Here is a 6,916-nt window from a genome sequence, read left to right on the forward strand (position 1 = left end):
TCACTTGCATCCACTGCCACAGGGCTAAAAACTCAACATCCCCATGACAACCAGTAAACGGTTTGATTTTCTGCCCGCTGCCACTCAGCTAGAAGATAACAGTAGATCCTGTGTTTGAGCTAATTACCTAGGGGAAAGCAGAAACTGTGATGAAATATAAAGTCTTCCTATATACATCTTCATTACAATAATCTCATACATATGTGCTCTGAACTTAGAAAACACTAAAATCTGAAATGCAAATCATGGAGCAGTTGGCATTGATATTTTTTCCCCCCTCCTTTTCAATTCACTAAAAAGATTTCTCATCCCGCACTACGAAAGCTCCTGGGAAGACAGCAGACTCGCTCCTTTGGAGTCATCAGCAGGGGTGAAGCAGGGGCAGCACCACAAATACAGCCACACGCCAATTACAATTTGGGAGACGTGTCTAACAGCAGCTGCTTGGCGGTTAGGTAGATCTTCCTTATTTCTCTTGGATAACTGACACCTCGAGTAATAAATCACCAGCCCCCGGAAAGGGAAATTTAAGGAGACTGAGAAGACAGCAGCTGTACTTTAGAATTCATGGGTAAGATCAGATTTACAAGGTAGGAGAAATTTCACTTAAAATCCACTGTAGTTTTTTCTTTTCTGTGTGGACATCAACTTGCTCAAAGATGACAAACTCCTACTATCGTTTGCTGTAAACTTAACACCAGAGAGTCATGTCTGATCACCTTACTGCAGTCCCCACCCAAGAAATCATCTTGCAGTGCATCAGAAAGGGTCATTTCTAATTGTACTATCACAGTCGTAGCCCTATTTTTATAAAATAAAACTGTCGAGCACTTCATACTTCAGAGGCATCACAGTGAGTCTCCTACGTGTCAGCTCACGACCAAGCCACCGTTTCTGTGAGATGCTTCATAGTCGCTCACTGCTATTTCATCTCACAAGACAGACGCTGCACTGTTCATTGCATAAATAACTGCGGATTTTTTCCTGGAAGCAAATGCATAATACCTTCCAAACTCTCTTTGCAAAAGTTTCTCACTATTTCTCTGAATTTTTAAGAGACAACTTTAAAAGTTGTATTTCTTCATAGCTCAATTCAAACCTAAGAAAATATCCCGGGTTTTGCAGCCAACGCGTACAACTGAACTGGAGAAACCTTACGGCATAAACCAGTGTTGGATCTTAACGCTCAAGGCCATAAATATGATACCTATTGCAGCGACAACTGGTCAAAACGATCAGAAATAGTTTTTTGCATACTTGTAAAAAAATTTCACGGGGGTGAGGCAGTGTGAAGCTGCCCTTTAGAAGGTCTTATTGAATCACTTAAACCTACTTGGGAAGCAATATACTTCATACTTACTGCATTACAAGGACTGCGCCTGCCCTTAAAAACGTCTCAAGCAGAACAAAAACTAAACGCTGATTCTAAGCAAATTTCCTTTTAACATCAATGTTGGTATTTTCTTATGCATTCTAAGCGCTCTGCCAATTATTGAAGGATATTGGGAGGGTACAGGTTGCTCAGAAAGGAAAGGAAGGGGAAAAAAGAAGAGATTACTTTGTATATTAAGGAATTATCACTTTCTCAAAAATATGCTGGTAAAGTTAAAGGGAAAAACAGAGCATGGGAGCTATCACAACTCACCACAGATCACTAATTTCAGAAGGATTTATACACACACGCATGTATATATATATAAAATATATTATATTTATAAGCAACTAGCAGAATCGAGAGCACTGAACAGTACAATCATACAAAAATAAAAGGGCAAAAAATTTTTAAAAATTTTTAAAGAACCTAAATTTGAAAAATCCAAGGCACACTACAATGAGAAGCAACTTTTCAGAGTTAAAGATAATATGAAATGATTCTGTAAGTGCATTAGGAATAAGAGGAAAACCAGGGGAAAATAATGGTTCATTAGAGAGAGTGTAAGACTTTGGCAATGCCAAGAGGGCCAAAGTGTTCAATGCGTTATTTAATTAGTGTTATTAAAGATGTCAAGCAGATGGTTAACACCAATGACAGAAGGGTAAGAGGTCTCCCCGAAATAGGTCAGATCATAAGTGGAGAAGACGGATGTTTTCAAACTCTGACCAGTGAACCTCAAAATCTTAATGATTCTAATTGAGGAATCATGGAAAAAAAGCACGCTAGCAGGAAACTTGAAATGGCAATTGTTTCCCCGGTCTGCTAGAAGATGGAGAAGAGAGATGAGAAAAGAAAAACAAGACAGCAATACTTCCTCCTGGAAAAAAAAAATAATCAGGAATAATATAAACCTATTACTGGTAAGCAGCAAAGGGTAACAAGAGGTGAGCAGTGGCCATCACTCACTCATCAAGAACAAAGCATATCTCATTTCCTTTCACAGCAACGTAGCAGACAGCAGCAGTTAATTTCATATATCTTGATTTCAGGCAGACACTCTCCTAATTAGTTGTCAAGATGAAACTGTTAGAGGAGAGAGGCAAAGCAGGTGGGTAGTTGTGGTGATTTACCGGCCGAGCGGGAGGGTGTGCGACGTCACCGCGTGTCAGCAGGTGGGCAGGGGTCCGGCTCCGCGCCGGGACTTCGTTTACCATCTGGATGATGGAAGGGATCTGGTGACATGGACCTGGGAGGTACTACCTGCCAGCGGAGACAGAAATCATGATAGTTTTAGCTGTTATTCTCTTACAGAACCCAGCGGTTAGTGCTATATTTACCCATCTGCAAGGCTTGGGAAGAGTTGGAACTGGTAAGGCTTCCACTGCAACACCAGCCCGGTGCTGGAGCGAGGTGCGGAGAAGATACGGATGAAGGAGAGCAAGGAGAAATAGGTATGTGGTTATTTTAGCATAGAGGGGACTGGGGAAAGATGTGAGAACAATCTCCAATTACCTGCAGGCTGTTGCACTGTGAGAAGGGAATCATCCCTTGTCCATGACCATGGGAGGATAGGCGAGCACTGGGGGACCTCAAACTGCAGGAAGGAAAATCCAGTTAGACACTACAAAAAGCTTTTTAAAAGCTTTTTTTTTTTTTTTTTTTTATGAGAACATAGGTCTAGAATAAATTATTTGAGGAATTAATGGAGACTCCATTACCAGAAGTTTTTCATACCTTAGAAAAACTTTTAATGGCACAGCGCTGCCTCTCAGGACACCACTTCTCCTCTGCGGCTGGCATCTGGCAGACAGAGGCTTATGATCAGCCCATCCAAGGTAATTTAAACGAGCACTGCGAGAGAAAATTTCATATCTTGTGATAAAGAAATGGGGGGGAAGAAAGAAACTAAAAAAAGGAAACTTTAAAAGGACTGATGCCAAGAAATGTTGCTGACTATGTCACAGTTGTCAGATAAAAGGCACAACAGACCCAGAAAACATAGTTGTACCCCAATACAAGAGAAAGTCAGAAAGGTGGGAAAATTGGTTTAGGACTAGACAGTTGTGGTTACAGCTCTGGACAACTTCTAGAAACTAAAAAATAAAGTTTCATTATTGGTCTTCGAAGCTTTGATTACCAAAGCAGAAAAATTCAAGATTTACTTGACCTGACAAGCATTTCATATCAAAGCTTGCAGACCGGTTAATTCTGCGAAGGCTTAACCTGTTGAAGCTCACCCACGGCCAGTGAGGGAGCAGTTCAGGGATGGTGCAGGTAGCATTGAATTGAGCATTAAATTCTACGCCTCACTTTCTACCTTTTGCAAAGACCAGTTTTCTGGATGAGAGGTTGTAAGAGGGTCCATCCGTGTCGTCCCCCCCCCCCCGCCTTTTAAACAATTTCTAATATTTTTATTAACACATTTATTGGTAATTGCAAACAATTTGCAGTGTACAGCTGCGTAGTTAAATCTTGCCTTTTAAACCAGGCAGACAGCATCCTAACTGAATAACTCAGGTTTTGCAATATGTGCAGGTGGAGACGGAGCACAGCATTGCCCCGCTCTGGCTGAGCCGCCGCACGCGGTGGCACTGTTCCAGTATGATAAGAAATGAACTTTTGTATAATACAATTCCATATCTATCCATGGCAAACTCACAAGGTGTACTTACTGGAAGACGGACACTGCTCAGTTCAAGAAAATCAGCATCAAAAATGGAATGAGAAGATGACTAAATAGCAGAGGGGAGAGTACGGCACAAGGCAGGGGATATCAAAGGGCTGTACACCAGTGTAAGCGAAGACATACATTTACAGCCCAGAAAACATAGGTTTCACAGATACCTGCCCTAGATGTACTTATAATCTTCACACCCAAGCATGGCTCCAGATATTAAAAAGCAAAACTAACTTTAGTAATGAAAAACACAAGCCACGGGGCAAGAAATCAGGTTTAAATCTTGACGCTAACTACCCTAAATATCTGTGAGAATTCACAGAATTCACAGAATTGTTAGGGTTGGAAGGGACCTCTGGAGATCATCTAGTCCAACCCTCCTGCCAGAGCAGGGTCACCTACAGCACATTACACAGGACAGCGTCCAGGCGGGTTTTGAATGTCTCCAGAGTGGGAGACTCCACCACCTCTCTGGGCAGCCTGTTCCAGTGCTCCACTACCCTCAAAGTAAAGAAGTTCCTTCTCATGTTAAGATGGAACTTCCTATGTTCAAGTTTATGCCCATTACCCCTCGTCCTATCACTGGGCGCCACTGAAAAAAGACTACTCCCATCCCCCTGGCATCCTCCCATTAAGTATTTGTATGTATTAATAAGATCCCCCCTCAATCTTCTTTTCTTTTACAGAAGTAAATCTGTAATCTAGATCACATCCGTGTATAGGTGCGAGACAGATGATATGCTCTATGAAGAGGCTGATTCATCTAAATAGACTACCTAATTTGTATTTTAAGCTTTTCTGAGATGATTCTTTTCTCCTTCACATAGGTATTATTTTATTACCTTTCTTGAGGAAATGTTTAATTTCATAAAAATGAACTAAAAATGCAACTTTTCATGTCAAATCCATGATGCTCATTGCAGCCAGAATTAGCTGTGGTATTTAAGCATCTATTCCCCAATCACCATGCAGCAACATCTTATCTTGTTACTCTGAGCCTCTCCGGTAGTTATGTGAGACGCTGTATGCAGAAATAAGAGAGAGATTGATACGTGGCACGCAGCAAGCCAAAACATTTCTAACAGCCAATAACCACCATTTTTTCCCAATTTCAAATAGGGAATTTTTCAAATTTTACATTTAGGCTCAATTTCACAAGGGAATACCCTCGATAGAAAGCCCCGACTATTCGAGCAGCGGGTGTTTCCATTTGGCCAGGGCAAGATTTTTTCCCGTGACTTTTGTATGCAGCAATACTTTAGAATTCCAGAGGGAAAAGTACCCTTTCTCCCATTCACAGGTACCAACTAATCCATCCAACCATCTAACTTTTGAATACCACTACCAAAAAATCCTTAGAGATGTTTGTGTCCCCAAAATACAAGCATCCAGTGATGCTGCTTAGTCATCCTTTCCATATAATACAATTCCATATCTATCCATGGCAAACTCACAAGGTGTACTTACTGGAAGACGGACACTGCTCTGTTCAAGAAAATCAGCATCAAAAATGGAATGAGAAGATGACTAAATAGCAGAGGGGAGAGTACGGCACAAGGCAGGGGATATCAAAGGGCTGTACACCAGTGTAAGCGAAGACATACATTTACAGCCCAGAAAACATAGGTTTCACAGATACCTGCCCTAGATGTACTTATAATCTTCACACCCAAGCATGGCTCCAGATATTAAAAAGCAAAACTAACTTTAGTAATGAAAAACACAAGCCACGGGGCAAGAAATCAGGTTTAAATCTTGACGCTAACTACCCTAAATATCTGTGAGAAGTAAATCTGTAATCTAGATCACATCCGTGTATAGGTGCGAGACAGATGATATGCTCTATGAAGAGGCTGATTCATCTAAATAGACTACCTAATTTGTATTTTAAGCTTTTCTGAGATGATTCTTTTCTCCTTCACATAGGTATTATTTTATTACCTTTCTTGAGGAAATGTTTAATTTCATAAAAATGAACTAAAAATGCAACTTTTCATGTCAAATCCATGATGCTCATTGCAGCCAGAATTAGCTGTGGTATTTAAGCATCTATTCCCCAATCACCATGCAGCAACATCTTATCTTGTTACTCTGAGCCTCTCCGGTAGTTATGTGAGACGCTGTATGCAGAAATAAGAGAGAGATTGATACGTGGCACGCAGCAAGCCAAAACATTTCTAACAGCCAATAACCACCATTTTTTCCCAATTTCAAATAGGGAATTTTTCAAATTTTACATTTAGGCTCAATTTCACAAGGGAATACCCTCGATAGAAAGCCCCGACTATTCGAGCAGCGGGTGTTTCCATTTGGCCAGGGCAAGATTTTTTCCCGTGACTTTTGTATGCAGCAATACTTTAGAATTCCAGAGGGAAAAGTACCCTTTCTCCCATTCACAGGTACCAACTAATCCATCCAACCATCTAACTTTTGAATACCACTACCAAAAAATCCTTAGAGATGTTTGTGTCCCCAAAATACAAGCATCCAGTGATGCTGCTTAGTCATCCTTTCCTTTTGATTCTGATTTTGTGGCTCACGGAGCCTTCAATTTCAACAGCTAAACTGAAAACATAAGTACCTCGAAAATAATGTTCCTCCTGCTAAGTCATATTTTATTAAGAACAAAATTAATTTTAGACTTAATATTCCAAATCCCTTTGAAGCCCTAAACAGAAAACAAACAGAAATTGGTCCATTGCCCAGGGAACTTCTGCTACTGCCACAATAAAAGCATACGTATGTTTTAAAGGAAGAACTCTTAGTCAATTATAAATGGAAGAGGAGTAGTACTGGCAAAATACAGCAGTCATAGCTGAAAACCAGGTAGGATACCAATGCTGAAGATTCACCTTTTTCAGTAA

This window comes from Charadrius vociferus, unplaced genomic scaffold (genome assembly GCF_000708025.1).
Source record: "Charadrius vociferus isolate BGI_N301 unplaced genomic scaffold, ASM70802v2 scaffold104, whole genome shotgun sequence".
In the NCBI taxonomy this organism is placed as follows: domain Eukaryota; kingdom Metazoa; phylum Chordata; class Aves; order Charadriiformes; family Charadriidae; genus Charadrius; species Charadrius vociferus.